The following is a 20,503-nucleotide window of genomic DNA, read 5'->3' as shown; positions in this document are numbered from 1 at the left end:
TAGAGCAAGAAATCTGGACAAAGTCATAAAAATAAACATGGGACAAAGCCCCAAAAAGAGGGACAATTTTTAAATATTGCTCTTGCAAACTTAGAAAGTTAATAGAATAACTGATTTTGCATTAGCATGAAGTTTTCTGAAGGTTATGAAGTCTGAAACTAAAATGTCTGTCGTTATTTTCTAACCTCAATCTTTAATGATTTGCCGCTAATTTGCCAGAAAAACACATGTTTATGAAAAACAGACCAAAAATTTGAGGCAAAAATCTACAATTGAGAGGTATGAAGTAGGCTGATACACTAGAACCAGAAAGGAAACACATCACAAACTTGCAGCAATCACGGAACAACATTTTAATAAATCCACAAGTTAAAAAGCAGTAACAAATGACAAAAAACAACTTAGTGCTTTTGCCCTTTGCATCATACAGGGCATTATCAGAGTAAAAGACCATAAGAAAAAAAAAACACCTTATATACTAGTAAACTATCATGTGCTAAGTAATCAATTAGACAAAATTAAGTTAAATCAAGTTCCTTACCATATGTTAACCCTTTAAGAAAAACAGTAAAACAATGTTTAAAAGTGCCTACTCCTAGTATAAAAGTAAAACATAATTAATAACATTTTAAGTTAAAATAATACAGTTTTATAATACATACCATAACAATTCATAGTAATGTATCACAAACAGTTAAAAATATGCTCTTATTAAAAATGACAAGTGTTGAAAAATTAAACATATGTTGCTCTTAGTCTTAAAACACTAGCAATAGAGCAACAATCATTTATACAAGGATCTTCCATAGCATTAAGTCTTAGATGTCATGTTGTCTCCCTTACTTCCAGCAATATCTTAAAATCTCCCCCTATTTCATGTTCATTAACTTTGTCAACAACAAAAAACAGAATATTTTTAAAACCACTACAATTCACACTATGCAAGTAAAGCGCATTGCTAGTTTTCTGTTCTTAATGTCCCTAATATGTTCTGTAATCTTATCTTTAAGTTTATGCATGGTTTTGCCCACATGAAATGCTGGGCATCCTATACATGTTGCAAAATAAACAACCATCCTAGTGTTACAGTTGCAAAGTCTGGGACATTGGATAGTCCTCTTGTATCCATGAATGGTAACGTATGGACCATCATTAATGAATTTACAACATCTGCACATCCCACATTTGTACATTTTGGATCTATAAATAGCTAACTCATGACTATTCACATGCTACAAACTCTTTCTTGTCAATCAAGCTTTATATCTGTTTCTTATCTGTGTAAAGAAGGGGATTAATCCCTCTCCTTCAGCTTATCAACCTACATTTTCTCCTTGACTCCCAGGCACAGTAACATTTGTAATCCCCATCTCTTTCCCCCTAATGACTAGCGCTCATAATTGCTTGCAAGAGCTATCTTTCTAACCCAAAGCTTAATTCTTCCCTCTGAAACTTCCAGTATTTCTCCTTTCCTTCCTTTAGCTATTTTCTTTTTTCACCCACTCCACTGTTACCAATAGCTATCTTCTTATTCTGCTAATCAGTTGTACCAGTGACTTTTTAATTGCCTTCTACTACAGACATATTAAGTACCCAGACATTTACTATCTCTTTATTATAAATTAATCTCCATATCTGTTCATTTCTATCAATCTGTTTTGATCCTCATGACCTCATCACATTCCCACTACATATGCAGGTTGTCTGCCTCTAATTTATCTCAAATCTAATATTTTGCCACAACCCATTTCACTTACACTCTTAACTTCCTTGTGGTTCTATACCATTTATGTATATGTCTTCAGTGTAGGGCATGCATTGAAGCGGTGCTTTCTATACTATTACATTATTTCCCAGAGCTAATTTTAAATATTCGCATGCTGCTGCACTTCACTCAATACTACATACCTCTCCTTCAGTTTCTCTACTTGTTCCTTCTCCACTCCCGATATCTCTGTAAAGCCTACCAATCCCAATTTTCCTTTGGGCAAGTCCTTCTTCTTTTATTATGACTAGTTGCAAAGGTTTGTTTTAGTCCCCTCATAATCTCTTGCATCTCTTTTTATTCTTTGTTGTGTAAGTGTAACATTAAAAAGTAACTAGTTCAGACTTGTTTTGCATAACCTTGTACACATGTGGATGACCACTTCTCATTAAGTCTTTTATTTTCTTCGCTCCTTTTTCTTCCCACTTTCTTATTGTCTTGTAAAAAAATCCAGCACCTGCCTAATCATGTTTTCCTCTATATGTACACTTTCTTCCCTTGCCCCAAGAAATCTCTCCACCGTCTTATTAACAGAAAAAGTGTTGAAACATAAGTATTTATCTCCATAATGGCAGGGTTAAACCTACTTGCCCACTATTCTCCTCCCTTGTTCTTACAATAACTGACTTATCTGGATATTTTAAACCTCTTTCACTACCAAGCTCATTACAAAAGATATATTCTCCAGTAAAATTATGCAATTATCAGTGATCAAGTTGACACTCCTTTTTCCCCTAACTACCTCATGCCTGAAATAATTGTGTTATTCTTTGAACTAGTTTCTCCAAAGCCAAAATAAATAAATGTATCTATTAACAAAGGAAACTTCTGCCTTCTTCCCCTGCCCAAGCTAACACTTTGAGAAATCCCTACACCAATGTGTATTGCCCTTAGGGTTGCCATACAAAGCTTTTACTACACTTACAAATCATCTGTCTCCTTGTTACTTGTTTCAAAGTTTGAAAAAAATCCATATCACAAAGTCAAATGTCTTTTGTCTATTCATTAGAATGCCGTTGGTCTTTCGATTAGAAAAAAACTCAGCCTTTCTGTTTACTTCCATTTTACCCATTCTGCAAAGTTCATTAATATACCGAAATGATTGTCTGATAACCTCTTTCTTTACAAAACCAACCCGTTGTTCCCTGACTATCCTCAGCAAGATTTTTTTCTAGTTTTATCTGACAAGCAGCCACTGGCTCTGGGCTCATCTCTAGCCCTGGTTAAAACTCTGACCACCCCATAACACTTTAATTACAATACTCTCTTTTTATAACTTTTAACATATGATTAACATAATAAACTCTAACATCTATTAATTACTTATCTATAATCCTATCCCCCCACCCTATCCCTTCCTTTTCCCAGTCCCTCTCTGTCACAAACCCCAAAACTTTCCCGTTGTGTAAAGTATTGCCCTCATCTCCCATCTCACTTCATCTTTCCTTCTCTTTAACACCAGTCTCTCCACTCTACACTGCCTCTCTACCTCTTTTAGATCTATAACCCAGTTTTCATTAGTAAGATATGTAATGTCATTAATAGAAAATGTAATAAGTATAACACTATGCTTTACTGTATGTATATACTTCTTTCTCTAACACTCGTAATCTGGGTATTACACTATGTTCTGAAATATGAATGTGATCTGCACATCACACTGTGTTCTGAGATATGTTTTCTAAACTCTATGTAAACCATAATGTATAATGAAAACTACTTGCTAAAATTTCTCTTGGAACTTCTCTTAGTACATTTTAACATATTATGTATGTTACTAGTTAAGAATTGTTTTGGAGCTTTTCTCCCTTGTCCTCCACTGAAAATGGGCTAAAACCCAGTCAGACTTTCCCGGTAAACAAATGTAAAATAAATAAATAATCGTTCATAAATATGTGTGTGTGTGTGTGTGTGTGTGTGTGTGTGTGTGTGTGTGTGTGTGTGTGTGTGTGTGTGTGTGCGTGTGTGTATATGTATATATATATATATATATATATATATATATATATATATACACAGACACACCATTAGGCTGCCTCTCTCATTGTACAGAATGACCATCTATGCTTTCTTCTCTGACACTAGAAGAATACCTTTATCCGTAATTTCATAACATACCAATATGTTACTAACCTCTAAACCTGCAATCGAATAGATAGCATTCTGAAAACCACCAAGCCCTCCTTTCTTCCCCTAGTTCTTTTTATGACTTCTATGACTTACTCCACAGGTTTTGTACCATTCAGTTTTTCCTTTTCTATATCTGTATCCCTTTCACTTTTTCTCTCTGTGAAATATTCTGAACATACTGACATGTCTTTACATAATTCCAAAATAAATCTCCCAAAATACTTGCTTTTTCTCTGTATTTATGGTCATTTGAATCCCCTTCTTATTCCTCACACCTGTTATCCAAGCTTGCTTCTTTTACTCCTTCAGTTTCCAAATTGAAATCTGACTTCACTCTTACCCCTGTTTTCTCAGCTTGCTCCTCTTCATTCTACTTCATCTGGTATCTTTTCTTTTTCCAGCTGGTCTTCTTCATTCTGTGTCAGCTTGTATCTGCTCTTTTCTCAACTCCCTCAGTTCCTCTTTCAATATTTTAACCATTTCCAAATTATGCTTCCTAGATTATTCTTTAAATCTTTTATTTTCTTTTTCGAGATTTATTTATCCTCCCTGTGTAAGTCATAAACTCTTCTCTCCTCTTCATACTGGTTTTAATGCCATCCCATTCTCTTAAACCTAACTCCTGTTACTTTTATTCCTGTCATGTTCATCCTTTCCATAATCTGCACCTACTTTACTTGCTGTGCCTTTCGTCACTTCCCAGGGTTCCACCTCCGATTTCTCACCTCTTCCTGCCCTTATTTCCACACCGTTTCAACCATTAGGTGGTCTGCCACACTTTTTTTGTATGATTCAAAACCCTACAATTTCACTAACAGTTTCCTAGTCTACTAGAAACATATCTAACCTGCTTGCCTGCTTACTTTCATCCGTGCTAAAAGTATAGGGCCTAACCTACAGCCATCTTTCTCTCCAAGTATCTAACAGCTTCAGGTTCGAATATTAATTTCCAATAATCTTTTTTGTGTAACATTAAATACCACTTTTCCAAATAGTCTTTCTAACTTTGGATTTAAGACTACATTTAAGTCTTCTGCATAATATCCTCTCCCTACATTTCTAATATTATTAATGATCTCTGTATACAATTCTAATATCCCAGTTTTGTCTTTATTAGGGCTGTAATAGTTTGTAAAGATACTGCCTCTGGGATAGTGCCTCTCAATCCTTTTACACCACCACATACAGCCCATTATTTATTTTCCTCAACTTTGCAGTGTGACTACTGCCACTCTATATTTTCCTTTGCAAAATCCCCATTCCCCCTTTTTTTCCCTCTTTAACTCCATCTTTTCCCCACCCACTTAAAACATTTCTTCTCTAACCTCAACTAATTTTATCAAGTTTGAATTTCTGCAGAAATGTATATCTACTTTCTCTCTGTAGTGGCTAATACCATTTCCATTTTTATTGGATTTTTTTATCCTCCATAGTCCATATAGCCTATCTAAGACCCCTCCTAATCTGACCTATTCACCACACCTATGGAGCTGAACTTAAAGGGTCCTTGGATATGCCAATTAGACATACCAGTCATACTTCATTATTGACTGTAGATCCTCATTGCTATGGGCAATCCAAAAGGAAGTCCTTCCAAGATGACTCCATCTCTCCCAGTATGCCGGCAATCCCTATCACGTATTTGCTATCCTCCAGCTTATGAAATCACTTTCAGACTCTACTCTCATTAGCACAGGTCATAATGTCATCAGTTGTTACCACCGTTCCACCTTTAAATGGCAAACCACTTCTTTTAATTATATAGCACAGCTAAATCAATGCATCATCTAACAATTGTCACCACCATTCTCAGGTACTCAGTAATTGCTTTTTTTGTTACTTGCATACAATCTTACAATCTAGTCATTTAATTAATAATATCTAAGTAAGTACGTAAAGTCTCCTTTGCATTGTTTAACCATCTTATCACCCTTTCAAGCAAATACAAAAACAGAAGTACATATATTATGAACTGTTGATATCCCGTAGAAAGAAAATTAAAGTTATCAGTAGTTGTGGATGCTACTAACAATAAACAAGTAACTATCTAGTTTGATAATGCTTCTCCATGTTTTGATCAGATAACTGAAAGTAGTCTTCTCAAGATGTGAACGATTTTTACTATATTGTCCCACATATGTGCACTTTTAAGTTGAGATTTCCTTCCTGTTTGCAATGCTTCTAAAGTTCAGCTTCCACCTAAGTAGTCATGTAATTAAAGGGGGGGGGGGGGGGAGACAAAAAAAAAACAGAAAAAAAAGTCTACCATTCCCCTACCTCCTTTTACATTCTTCAAATATTATAGATAAAAGCATAGCATAACATAACATATAATTCACAGCCTGTTATAGTAACAGTAAGTTACTGAAATATGTAACTGTCCTATTAACTACTAAAACCACATTTAAAAAAAATAGAAAAAAAATAATTTTGTACATATATTATTACACGATCAGAGAAACATTAGAACAAAATGACATCATATGTAATCCTTGTTCTAAGTCCTGCTCTGTTGAGCTATTCAGATCATTAAGTAAAGTCAAAAGAAATATTTTACTTTTCTTTGAATTTTCAAATGCCTAATTTATCCAACTATTCATTGTTACAGTTACACTACACTTAAAGACACAAACAATAAGAAAATAAAAAGCAATGGACATATTAATATTTATGACCCCAGTAGTTTTCATTATTCATATTACTTTGACGCACATTTTTTATTTGTTGTAGGTGAGTCTCAAAGTTTGTCTCTCAAGCCAGATATGCCACACTTTCATGTTATAATGCCTCTCTGCAGTCTTAGTCTGAGGCATTTGCCATTTCCTCTTACATAATGGCTCATTCTTGGCTCAAGGCTCGTATCATCCCTTTCCAGATAATAAAATAACTTAATAATCCATACATACCCCTTATATTAATTTGACCACATATTTTCTTCCTTCTCCTCTTTCATTGGCTATTGTGAATGTACACATTATCATTTTGTGAAATTACTCCCTGTCAGCTATTTAAATTTATTGCCCATCCTGCTGTATTATATAGAGCCTGAATACAAGTGCCCACCCCCTTCCAATCAGTCTTGCTGTTTTAAAATTAGTGTTTCCCCTCTTAGATAGCTAAAACTTCAGTTACCCCGTCTTTCATATCTAACTGACTACTGCATACTGTAACTCTTAGGATAGAAACCCATTTTTCCTTTTCACATTTAAAATCTGCAACATCCTGTCCAAGACAACCAATTAATGGAAATCTCACATTCTGCCTCTCTCTAATTTTCTTGGGATTAGTGTTTCTGTTTTGCCTCTGGTAAGAGAAGGACCATAGGGACAATATTTCCTGAAGACTGTTGATCATCAGAAATCTTAATATTCATAGCTGCCAGCTTGGAATTTGTGCTTATATTTTGTTCCTGCTGAGAGAAGGAGCAGAGTGCATTGATTCCTGACTGTTTCTGACTGGCAGATAGTGTCTGTGTTGGGCCTTCCTGGTTGATCTGGTTGCTGTTCAAGGCATCTACCAGGAAAAGGCTACAACAAGCCTACAGACCCTTTCTTCACCTAGGACAAAACTGTTGATCACCAAAGAGCCTGTGGCCTGCTTCTCTTTCTTGACAACGCTAATTCTTTCTTTTCAGTAATTACTGCTTGATTTGCTGCTGTCTAATCTAACTTCAGAATACTTCCCTAAATATTTTATCCAAAAATCATCAGGGTCTACTTATCAGTTTCTCCTCAGGTGTTTGACAGTGCCTTGTATAGACACTGATACAGTGAGTTGACATTTTTCCTGTAAAAGCACCCTTGAAATTTCACCAGTACCTAGTTGCACACAGAGTAACTAGTTTCCAGTAATAATCACTGTCCCCGGACTTGCAAACCAGGTACTCCTGACATAACTTTATATTCTCACTCCAGCCATCTAATCAATAAAAAAGAGCTTGTTGCCATGCATATCATCTTTCCCACTATCTCCATTAACATCTTGGTGGATATGGGCATCCTGATACAATGTAAAAATTGCTTAAATGTTTATTGACAACCAGCTAATTCTCAAACAAACTGATATGGTATGTGAGAGATGTATTTCATAGATTAGCACTAGGCTAACAGCCCTTGTTGGCCATTTTAAGTCTAGCCAGCTACCCTATGTGAGAATCAAATCCTGCACTTTGTGTCTGTTAAGTAAACATTATGCCAACCTCCCGCCCTTTACACAATGTCACTGGAGGCAAAGCTCTCACATAAAAGCACTCCTAATTTCAGTAAGGTTGTCAGCAGTACACAGTGCACCCATCTCACACAGTTCAAAGCAGACACATAGATCCACACATGCTGAGGAACTTAAATGTAACCTTCCTAAACCACAAGTACCACTTAGATGAAGTACACATAACAAATACCATCAGCAGTCCAAAATTCACTCTTTCAAAACAACACCCAAATCAACACATACAGCCACATCTCATGGAACCTCTACTTCTAAACCCATAAGGCAAGCCACCACACAATTCAACATTCTGGTCATTAAAGTCTCCATTGCAAGACACACTGATGTGCATCTCGTCACAGTCTGTTGCTTATCAGGGACCAAGATCTGCCACCGCATGCATTCAGGTCATTGGACTACAAGTACCAGTATGACTTAGTCATACTCCATGTGGGTGTAAATGACATGAGATGTACCTCCCTAGACTATATAAAGGCTGACATCAAGGCATTCTCAGAATATGTGTCCCAAACTGGTATAAGTCAATCACTGAGCAGCATTTTACCTTCTCCAAGGATGATGCAACAATATGAATAAAAGATGACTGACGTTAATGATTAGCTTAGTTTCTGGTTTCATTCTAAGTGGGTGCAATATTTGTCAGCATGGAAGAAGAAGAAGATAGTCAACAGACCACTCTGCTTTGCCAGGGATGGTCTGCACCTCTCCCCTCTAGGCTTTTGAATATTAGCTAAAACATTGTCCTCCCCCATAGTGTCTTTTTTTAGGCAATGCCAAACTGAAAGTACTTCTGACATAGCAAATCAAAACCAAGAAAATCTAAAGGTGTTACTGCTCAATGCTAGGAGTCTAAATAAAACACTCCACACCCTACAAGCTGTCCTCACCCTAGAAAATGCTGATGTCTGTGCGGTCACTGAGACTTAGTTTAAAGCCATGAAAAACACAGCAACAGTGGAAGGCTATAACGCTTTCCACACATTTAGGCCAGCTACTACACAGACAGGGACTAAAGGTGGAGGTGTCTTAATTTACATAAAAAAATAAGTATACTTCAAGGCTGATCAAACAGGACAATGCACTTGATCTTCTTCACATTCAAATCACTATAGACAAAATCCCATACCACTTCCTTGCAAGCTATATGTCTCTCTTTATGATCAAGGAAATCTATAGCATGTATTTAAACTTATTGGAAACAGTCACCATCCAACCCAGTACCTTATTCAGGCACAAATTAAATTACCCACTATTAACTGTGAATCATATACAACACCAAACATACAGGCAAAGAGATTCCTAGATTTTTTAAACACAAACTCCCTGGACCTGATTGTCAATACACCAACCATGGGTGAAAACATACTGGATGTGGTCCTTACTATATGAGAGAGTGCTGCACACTTAATGTCTTCTCTGGTAAGGTCAGACCACAAAATGGCCTCCTTTGAAGGAGAAACTACTCTAAGGCTAACTTCCTACTATTAAGTGATAACATGACAAAATTTCAACCCCCCATAAACCCTGTAAACACTGCTTCCTACACAAAACTATTCACAGAAATCCTATACAAAATAGCTGCATAGAGGCAGCTGTTCCCACTAGGAAGAAGTACAGAAAAATGAGCCACACTGGTGGAGTCACAACATCAATAGGCTGCATAGGGTCTACTTCACATGCACGAATTAATATAATAATGAAAGTTAGAAGATCGAAACGAAAATGCCAAAAATGTACAAGAATGATATCTCAAAATAATGGCCCTCCTAATATCGCGTATATTACAGCTGTATAACTAGTATGGTAAATGTATATATTAACTGTAACATTCTATTGCCTAATACTACGTACCAGCAGGAAATAACAGCGGATGTTACATATCATGCACCCAGCAGCCTTGGTGCTGTCTATAGTACTCAGAAGTCTCAGAAAGGGAAGGAAGTTGCTGTACTAAATGGATACATTTATCATTTGGAAAGAAGTCATAATGCTCGCAAGTTTTGGGCAAGTAAGTTAAAAATTAGAGATAAATGTAAAGGTAGAGTAGTAATATCATGTGTATCAAGTGGAGAGGAACTTATAAAATCATTAGCACACCATCACAATGGTGATCCTTCTGAAGTAAAAAGTATATTATATATCAGGATTTAAAGGAGAGAGTGCTGCTGTCAAGAGATACTCTTTGCTTACACTGGAGTCTTGTGATATATACTGTTCACATTAAAACTGATATTATGATATAGATTATATGTCTGAGATATCTTCAAAGTTGCATTTATCTTCACATTAATACAAATATATAGGGTGTCGGGAATGATTTCTAACATATGCCATTTTTTTTTATATTATGAGTGTCTTTATTTTGAGATATTGTTCTTGTACATTTTTGGCATTTTCATCTCGATCTTCTAACTCTCATTATTGTGTTCTCTTGAGCATGTGAAGTAGACCTGCTGAATAACAGAAGGAAGAAAATCATGGCAAAAATTAGGAGGTGTTGCATCCAGCAGGATAACAGTTCTCTCATCAAACTAAACAAACCACTCAGAGGACAAATAAAGTCTACCAAAGCCAAATTTGAGGTAAATTTGGCCTCCCAGGCCAATGACAACCAGAAGGCATTCTTTAGCTATGTCTTTAGCTCATAGGTTCATAGGTAGGTACTAGGCTATTGGTCCTAGGGCCTATACAAGCCTAGCCAAAAAGGTACCCTGGCTTTCGCCACCCAAGAAAATTATTTTCCTGTGCCCCTGTCAAGCAGAACCACAGAAGTGATCCCCGGGGAGAATTTCCTATTACCCATCCAATCATCAAGATTTTTCTTGAAGAGTGCTAATGAGGAGCTCTGTTTGACATAGATAGGTAGTCTGTTCCAGAGTATGGGAAGTCTCTGGGACAGGAATCTATCCCTCCAGCATGTTCTGTTTATTGTGGTGACAAGGTTTAGGTCTCTAGAGCGTGTAGCTCGGAGGGATTGGGATTTCTTTAAGTGGAGCATGTCTAAGAGCTCTGGGTTTGACATAGCTTTGTGTGTTCGGCAGAGATCGTCTCTGAGTAGGTAATATGCGATGGAGTAAAGCTGCAGTTTTTTGAGACGGTCTGCGTAAGGCATCTGTTTGAGGCCAGTAATCCTCTTTGTAAGGTATTTTTGTGGCCTTTTCAGTTGTTGTAGATGTCTTGTGAGGTAAATACCAAAAGGGGTGTTGTACTCTATAATGGGTCTAATGAGTGATGAGTAGAGGGGAACAATGACCTCTTTATTTCTGGATGAGAAACCTTTTGTGATGAGGTGTGCCATGTAGAAGGATTTCCTGACCCCTGTGGTGATGTGATTATCAAAGGAGAGACTACTGTCCACCTGTGTCCCAAGGTCTCTTATCACACTTTCAGTGTTAAGTAGACTACTGCCTGTGTGGTAGTTCATTGGTACAGAGTTTTTACCAAAGGGGATGACAATGCACTTTTTGGCATTGAGCTTGAAACCATGTCTTTGACACCAGGCATCTGTCTCAGTGAGGCCCTTTTGTAGAATGTCCACATCGTTAGGAGTTTCGATTATGTCTCCTAGTTTGCAGTCATCTGCAAATTTAGTTAGCCAAAGACCTTCTGTGTTAGCCTGTACTTCAGAGAAGTAGATACCGAACAGGAGAGGACCCAGGACTGAACCCTGTGGTACTCCACTTGTCACTGGACTAAAGTCTGATTTAGTCTGCTACTTTCACAGTGTGGGTTCTGTCAGTAAGCCAGTTGGCAACCCATCTTGTGACATAGGGATTTATACCTAGGTTAGTGAGTTTATCTATAATTCCAGAGTGGGGGATGGTGTCGAACACCTTGTCGAGATCTAGATAGGCTGTGTGAACCACCTTACCCTCATCTATGGCTTTGGTGACTACTTCAAAGAAGTCTGTCAGGTTTAGGAGACATGATCTGCCTTTTACAAACCCAAACTGTGTGGGGTCCAGAGTTTGGAGATCTCCAATGTCTTTGTTTATGAGTTCCATGATGATATGTTCCATGGCCTTGCAGATGAGGCTCGTCAGGCTAATGGGGCGGTAGTTCCCGGGGTGGCCCCCCCCCCTTTGTGGAATGGGATAACTGTCACGGTGCGCCATTCAGTGGGCACATAGCCTGAGGTGAGGCTATGATTGAACATGGTACTTAGGTGGGGGTGACAGTTCATAATGTGGTTCATGTAGAAGGCAGCCCGGGATGTTGTCAGGTCCCATGGATGCTGTGTTCTTGGCTTTGGAGAGTGAGGTTTTTACCTGTGCAGTCGTGATTACAGGAACTTTGCATTCTTCCGGTATAAAGATGGGCCCTTTAGGGGGTGAGAGGGGGGTGAAGTTAGCACTGAACCTATCTGCCAGGATGTTGGCAATATCAGTTGGTTCTGTATATTTAGTGTCATTGTGCTGTAACTCAGAGCAGATCTGAGTGTTGCCATTGAGATTTTTGACATAGCTATAGAATGCTTTGTGGTTGACTTTAGAATCAGTGGCAATTTTGTTTTCATAACTAGCTTTGGAGGATTTTATGAGGGATCTCAGCTTTTTACTGATGCTGACCAGGGAGTTCCTCCAATCGTGGGATTTTACTCTTTTTTGCTACAGTTTCTTTCTTCTGTTGTAGAGTTTGTTTATGGCAGAACACCACCAGATTGGCTTCCTTTTTTTGGAGGATAGCATCTTGGTTCTGTTAGGGATAGCACGATCCATGCACTCATGTAAGTGCTTATAAAGTGCAATTATGTAGGATTCAGCAGTCGTACCTCTATTGTCCATCTGCATGGATGTCGTGAAGTTTGCCACTTCTGTCTTAAGAAGCGTGAAGTTGGCTTTGGAGAAATTTTTTATGGTTGTTTTCCTAATGGGGGGTGGGGGGGTGGGAGCGGGATGTGGATGTCTAGAGTGATTAGCTTGTGGTCGGATCTGACCAACAAGGAGCTGACCTCTGGTGTGGAACACCGGTCACCCATGTTGGTGAAGACCAGGTCTAGGATATTGCTGCCCCTGGTGGGGGTGTGGATAAGTTGATCCAAGGTGTTGGAATTGATTTCCAGCAAATGTTGAGCAAAAGAGTTGGTACATGAGTAGTTTTCCCACTTAATGGTAGGGTAGTTGAAATCACCCATTATTAGAGTGTTGGGTTGTACCTTAATATTTTCCAGTGTATCAAGAAAAGAGGAGTGGGAATCCTGGGGCATGGTGGGGGGTCTGTAACAAGCTACAATCTGGATTGCGGTTTTGCCCAGAGTTAGTTGAACTTGAATAATCTCGGATGCATTATGCTGAGCAACTAGCTTGGAGGTGTGGATATCCTTAACGAATATGGACACGCCTCCACCTTTAGTGTTTCGGTCCGGGTTTGGTGGCTGAAAGGTGTGGTATGAATTATAGCCTGGTAATGCAGGGGTGCTCTCTGGAGCTTTGAACCAGGTCTCTGTCACTGCACAGATGTCAATGTTCTCCATTTTAAGGAGTGCCTCGAGTGAGTGCATTTTGAGGTTTTGACTTCTAGCACTGAGTAGCATTATCCTCAGATTTTGCTTGCTTGTACCTGTTACAGTGGTGAATTTGTCATTTAAACCTTGCCTAAAAAAGGCACTATAGGGGTGGCAAGAGCCTTTGCCAGTATCCGGAATCCCAAGGGCGATAGGTGCAGGCCATCTCTGGCAAAGCAGCATGGTCTGTTGATCATGTCATCCCAGGCAGACAGATACTGGATTCCCTTAGAATGACATCAGAAGCTTAGCCAATTGTTAACGTCAATCATTTTGTCCTTGTACTATGGTGTCATTCTGGGTGATGGCAGGATGCTACTCAGGGCTAGGGTCATACCGGCCTGGGCTACAAAATCGGAGAGCTCCTCCATGTCTCTTTTCATGTAGTCCAGGGAGGTACATCTCAGGTCATTCACACCAACATGGACAATGACAGAGTCATATTTGTACTTGTTGTGGAGTGACCTGAGTGCATGCGTTATGTGGTGGATCCTGGCACCTGACAGGCAGCTGACAGTAACCTTTTCCTTGTTTAGCCTGGTGAGTGGAACATCAGTGTGCCTGACTATAGAGTCACCTATGACTAGAGTGTTGGGTACGTTATGCCTTATGGGCTGTAGTTGAGTGGCACACTGAATATGTGGGCTATGTGTCATTTGGGTTGTGTTGGGGGGTGGAGGTTGCTTGCATTTCTGCTTTGGAGGTCTCTGTTGTTTGGGCAGATTTGTACTGAGAGCCTCCGCGAATGTAGGTGTGTGTTTTATGCTTCTGTGTGTGTGTTTTGGTGGTGTAGGTTTTGAGGGACTATGTGATGAGTGTAGTGTGGTGTAAGTGTTTACCTTCTCCTCTTGACTGTCTAGGCCAGTCTTTGGTGAAGAGAGCTTTGCTTCCAGTTTGACTATATAAGTGCATCTCTCACAGGTCATAGTGTTGGGTGGTAGGAGGAGAAGGTTGTCTGTGTACATGAGGCAATTGCTGCATTGTTCCAAGATGCCCAGATTCATCAGGTAGACAGGAGAAAACACTGGGAGCTGACCTTTAGACATGCCTGAATAGGTGCTTATTTATTAAGTACTAAAAACTGTTTTCCTCTAGACAAGTGAGGAAAGTTGAGTGCTGTAGTAATTTGTATCTTATTTAGTGCTTACAATTAGTTCTGAACAAGTGCTGAGATCAAAGAAACAGATGAGTGCTAAAATTAAAAAGCTGGCTAGTTGCAAGGGAAATTTTGAAGAACAGACTTTATGGTGCCAGGAATAGTTTAACCCCAGTAAAGTGGGGGGGGGGGCTTAGGAGCTCACAAACAGTTATGGACACAGCAAATCCGCATCTGACCTGCCACAGGAAAGGGGGGGAGCAAGCTTAGAATTTTTTTCCTGTAAAGTGGAAATGGAGAAAGCTGGAACAGAAGTTACTTCAACGTTAAGAATCTGAGTGGGTTGGCCTTCACAAATGTTCTCTATTAGATTGAGTGAACTAATGACACTAGACTGGGAGGAGTGTCACAGATCAAATATACAGTATGGGCGGGCAACTGCAAAGTCACCAAGTATAAGAACACACAACACTAGGGAGGGTGGGTGGGAAAAATTACAGTTCCTAGCTGTAGCCACTAAATGAAAGTTTTAAACAGATCAAGGAGCAGACTCGAGAATGCTTTAACTGTAAACAGACAAAAATGCACAGAAAAGCTCAGATAGAGCACTCACAAACAGAAAGTACAACTCTCAGTATGAAAAAGCAGTTTACAGTTAAGTAATGTTAAAACAGTATAAAACAGTACATAAATGCAGTGAAACAATAAAAAAAGCTTTATAACAGTGCAAATTGTAGTAGATCAACTGTATAGCACAATTATAAGCATTTCAGAAGTGCAGTTCAGTGAAGTGTAAGAAATAACTTATCCTGCTCTTGGAATCTTACGGAATTTCCACTTATGCAATGCAATCCAGTGGCTGACAATACAAGCAGAAACTTTATAAGACACACGGTTTATATAGCATTAAGAATGGAAGAGTTGGAAGATCAGATTACTACTCAGCCCCTGCTATTACCCAATCACTCGTACTACAGAAGGTCAGGAGGCCTTTTACTCTCAATAATAATGAAGACAATCAGCAGAAAATGGCTTCCAGGAACACAGGAAACTCAAACAAAACTATCAGCCTAGACAACAGGCCTCTATCAAGATTATGCCACCTGAGCAGAACACAGAAACCTCACTTTAAAAGCATAGAAAGAACACCCACAAAGAGAAAATACAAGCCTCAGTATGAAAAAGCAGTTTACTCTTTAGTAATTTAAATAAAAAATGCAATTATAGTAATGCACACTATTACAGTTCCTAGCTGTAGCCACTAAATGAAAGTTTTAAACAGATCAAGGAGCAGACTCGAGAATGATTTAACTGTAAACAGACAAAAATGCACAGAAAAGCTCAGATAGAGCACTCACAAACAGAAAGTACAACTCTCAGTATGAAAAAGCAGTTTACAGTTAAGTAATGTTAAAACAGTATAAAACAGTACATAAATGCAGTGAAACAATAAAAAAAGCTTTATAACAGTGCAAAATATAGTAGATCAACTGTATTGCACAATTATAAGTGTTTCAGAAGTGCAGTTCAGTGAAATAAGGGTAAGAAATAACTTATCCTGCTCTTGGAATCTTAAGGAATTTCCACTTATGCAATGCAATCCAGAGCTTGGCAATACAAGCAGAACCTTTACAAGACACAGGGTTTATATAGCATTAAGAATGGAAGAGTTGGAAGACCAGATTACTACTCAGCCCCTACTATTACCCACTCACTCGTACTACAGAAGGGCAGGAGGCCTTGTTACTCTCAATAATAATGAAGACAATCAGCAGAAAATGGCTTCCAGAAACACAGGAAACTCAAACAAAACTACCAGCCTAGACAACAGACCTCTATCAAGATTATGCCACCTGAGCAGAACACAGAAACCTCACTTTAAAAGCATAGAAAGAACACCCACAAAGAGAAAATACAAGCCTCAGTATGAAAAAGCAGTTTACTATTTAGTAATTTAAATAAAAAATGCAATTATAGTAAAGCACACTATTACAGTTCCTAGCTGTAGCCACTAAATGAAAGTTTTAAACAGATCAAGGAGCGGACTTGAGAATGCTTTTAACTGTAAACAGACAAAAAATGCACAGAAAAGCTCGGATAGAGCACTCACAAACAGAAAATACAACTACCAGTATGAAAAGCAGTTTACAGTTAAGTAATGTTAAAACAGTATAAAACAGTACATAAATGCAGTGAAACAATAAAAAAAGCTTTATAACAGTGCAAAATGTAGTAGATCTATACTGACCCAGCAGGTATCACAAACCTACTGGTGACAAATTCATCTCCAGCTTTACCACTCTCTACCCCTCAACCTTCCCGTAGGAAATAACATCAAACATAACTTCTCCTACTTTCATAAGGGAACAGGTCCATAATGCTCTCTCTTTAAGGCCAAGAACACTGCATCAGTGGGCCCAGACAGTATCCCTGGAAGCCATCTAAATAGTATGAAACATGACCTATCAGCCCCCCTGGAATTGCCGTTTAACTGTAGCCTCAAAGCAGACTTCGTAACTCACAAATGGATAACAGCAACAGTAATCCTTCTGCTCAAAGGTGCGCCATCTACACACACTGGAAGCTACAGGCCCATAAGTCACATTAGTCTCATATGCAAAGCCATGGAAATAATTATCATGGAAATCATCAGTAATGACATAGTAAACCTACATACACTGGATCCAACCCAATTTAGTTTTGTCAAGTGCTGGTCATGCCTACTCAACCAGGTGGACTTCTTTGAGAAGGTCACCAAAGCAATGCATGATGGCAAAATGGTTCACACTGCCTATCCTGACCTGGCCAAGGCATTTGAAACAATATACCACTCAGGCATTGTTGACAAACTCAAGAGGCTAGGTATAAACCCTTATGTCACCCAGTGGATAGCCAGTTGGCTCATGGACAGGATCCAGTAAGTTAGAACTGGGAAGTCCAACTCTACAAATAGGCCAGTCACAAGCAGAGTCCCTCAGGGATTGGTCCTGGGACCACTCCTTTTTGGAATTTACTTTTCTGAAATCAAGGCCAAAGTCAGTGGCCTCTGGCTGACTAAATTTGCAGATGATTGCAAATTAGGAGCAGTCATAGAATCCCCCACCAACACAAATGTTCTACAGGAAGGATGGCACAGACAACTGGTGTCAGAGCCATGGATTAAAACTAAATGCCAAGAAATGCATAATATTATCCTTCTGGAAGTCATCCACCCCTGCTAACTATCATATTGACAACACAGCCTTAAGAGTTGACCCAGCAGTCAAGAACTTGGGGCACACATAGAGAACAATCTAGCCTTTGACCACCATTTGTCTACAGTAGTGAGAAAAATAATATGTTGTACAACTTATAAGCAAACATATGACATCTAGATCCAAGAAAGTCACTGTTACACTGTATTCAGTATTCAACAGACCTATCATTGAGTACAATGCCTCTTTTTGTATGTACCTAACCAAGCACCTCCAGCAATTGGCACATACACAGAGGTTCCTCTCTAAAAGAATATAAGGTGTAAGTAACATGTCCTATGCAGACCATCTCAAAGCCCTATCCCTGTATTCTGTCACCTACAGGCTGTTGAGGGAAGATATATACCTGGCATACAAGGTACTGTCAGAACTCACCCTAATGGACCTCCAACATATCCCCAAAAACAGATAGCACCAGACTTAGCCATTGTAAAGACTTAAACATTGTATCCCGGAGACTACCCCTACTCTGGAACAGGTTCCCCATCCATGTGAAGTAATGTTCCTTCCTAACCCAATTCATGTATACCTTGGACAATCAAATAGGGGAATATGAAATGTATTCCTGGTTTGGCACCAGTGTCACTAACCTGTAAATGTTTCATCTCCCAACCCCCTGCTTATACTTATCAAGGTTACGAGAACTTGTCAGAGATTTGGGATGCATGGCTAGGCTTAAAAAGACCCTAGTGGTTGTTAGCCTAGTAAACACCTATGAACCTATATATATAAACAAAGAAGGCAAGAGAATTCATCAGGCTATAGTGTGCATACTCTATCCTATCTATCACTGGACAGCCCCATGCACACTTATCTTTATTTTATTTATTTTATTTTATTTTATTTTACATTTGTTAACCAGGGGTGTCTGACTGAGCCGAAAAGGCCCTTTTTTCAGCAGAGGCCCGGGGAGAAAAGCTCCACAAAGAAAAATTACAGACACATTTAGTTATTTAGACATGATCAGTATACACACAAATTACAGGAGACATGTTTTTACAGTGGTATGCAGCACATAAACAGTTACAGTGGGGAGAACAAACAAAAAAATATTAATTTTAAAAATAAAGGTAATTAATAGATTTGTGGTGTACAGCTGAAATTTGGAACATAGGTAGAATACATACATAGTACACAGGTACAGTACATACATTGTAGATTAGCCAGTGTTTGTGAGTAAGATTGAAAACTATTATCAAGTGCTCTAGATTTTGTATGTATGTGTTATCTGCTTTCACTAGCCTGGGGAGCAATCATGGCACTGCCAACTTTCCTTGAGATGTTGCCTGATGAGGTCTTTAAAGGAGGCTTTGGATGATGTGTTTTGAATGCTTGTAGGGACAGAGTTCCATTTTCTAGCCACTGAACTACTATATAGTGCATCTCCAAAGCTATTGTAGCTGTTGGTGACTTCTAGTAGTAGTTTGCTTGATGATCTAAGAGGCCTTTTGGCAGAGTGATGTTGTACTAGGTTTTTGAGGGCAGGACACTTATTGGGGAGGTAACAGATAGAATGACAGAGGCAGAGCTGATTGTAGGTTAGGAGGTTGGGCAGTTCAAGCCAGTGGAGCTGTCTCAAAGCAGTACAGTGATGAGTTCTATATGAGCAATTTGCAGCAAAGCGGGCAATTCTGTTATAGCAGGCTTCCATTTTGCTTAGTTCAGTTTTGTTGAGATTAGTCAGAATGGGAGATGCATAGAGTAGGGTGGATAGAAGTTGGGAGCAAGCAATGGCTGATCTTGTGTTGTTGGTAAGAAATGGTTTGATACGGTAAAGCAACCCCAGTTTGGCATGTACTTTTTTAATAGTTAAGTTGAGATGACTATCAAATTTTAGGTGGGAGTCTATGGTTATTCCCAATAGCTTAGCCTGTGCCACTGGAGCAATTGGAGTAGCATTAGTGGAGTAGATAGTGAATTGACTGTTAGTGTTTTTGTTAGAACTGGTTATAATCATAAGCTGAGTTTTCTTTGGATTGAGGATAAATTGGGCTTTGGTAAGGTAATTTTCAATGTCAGAGAATGCTAGTTGAGTTGTTTGCAGGAGGGTGGGAATGTTTTGTGCAGCACAGATTAAGGTAGTGTCATCTGCATACTGAATTATAGATGCATGCTGTGTGGAGGTATGGAGGCCATTTGTGAAGACTGTGAATAGTAGTGGTCCTAAGATAGAACCCTGTGGGACTCCTATAGTTATGGGCAGCTGAGGAGAGAGAGAATTATCCCATTTCACAGCTTGGTACCTGTCAGTTAAGTAGCTTTGGAACCAGGTAAGAGTGGAATTTGATAGATGATATTGGTTTAGTTTGTTTAGCAGGATTTGGTGTGAGACTGTGTCAAATGCTTTGGACATATCCAAAAAAAAAGAGTTGACACTTATAGGCCTTCATTTTTGAGATGGTTTACTGTGTCTGTGAAGCAGAGGAGGGCTGTAGTGGTACTATGGGCAGGTCTGAAACCATGCTGAGTAGGTGACAGGATGTTGCTTGTCTAGGAGATAGTTTAGCATCTGAGTATGGATGCATTTT

The sequence above is a fragment of the Protopterus annectens genome, chromosome 7.part0, assembly GCF_019279795.1.
Source record: "Protopterus annectens isolate FY-2018-M chromosome 7.part0, PAN1.0, whole genome shotgun sequence".
Lineage (NCBI taxonomy): Eukaryota > Metazoa > Chordata > Ceratodontiformes > Protopteridae > Protopterus > Protopterus annectens.
This window is presented reverse-complemented; position numbering follows the sequence as displayed.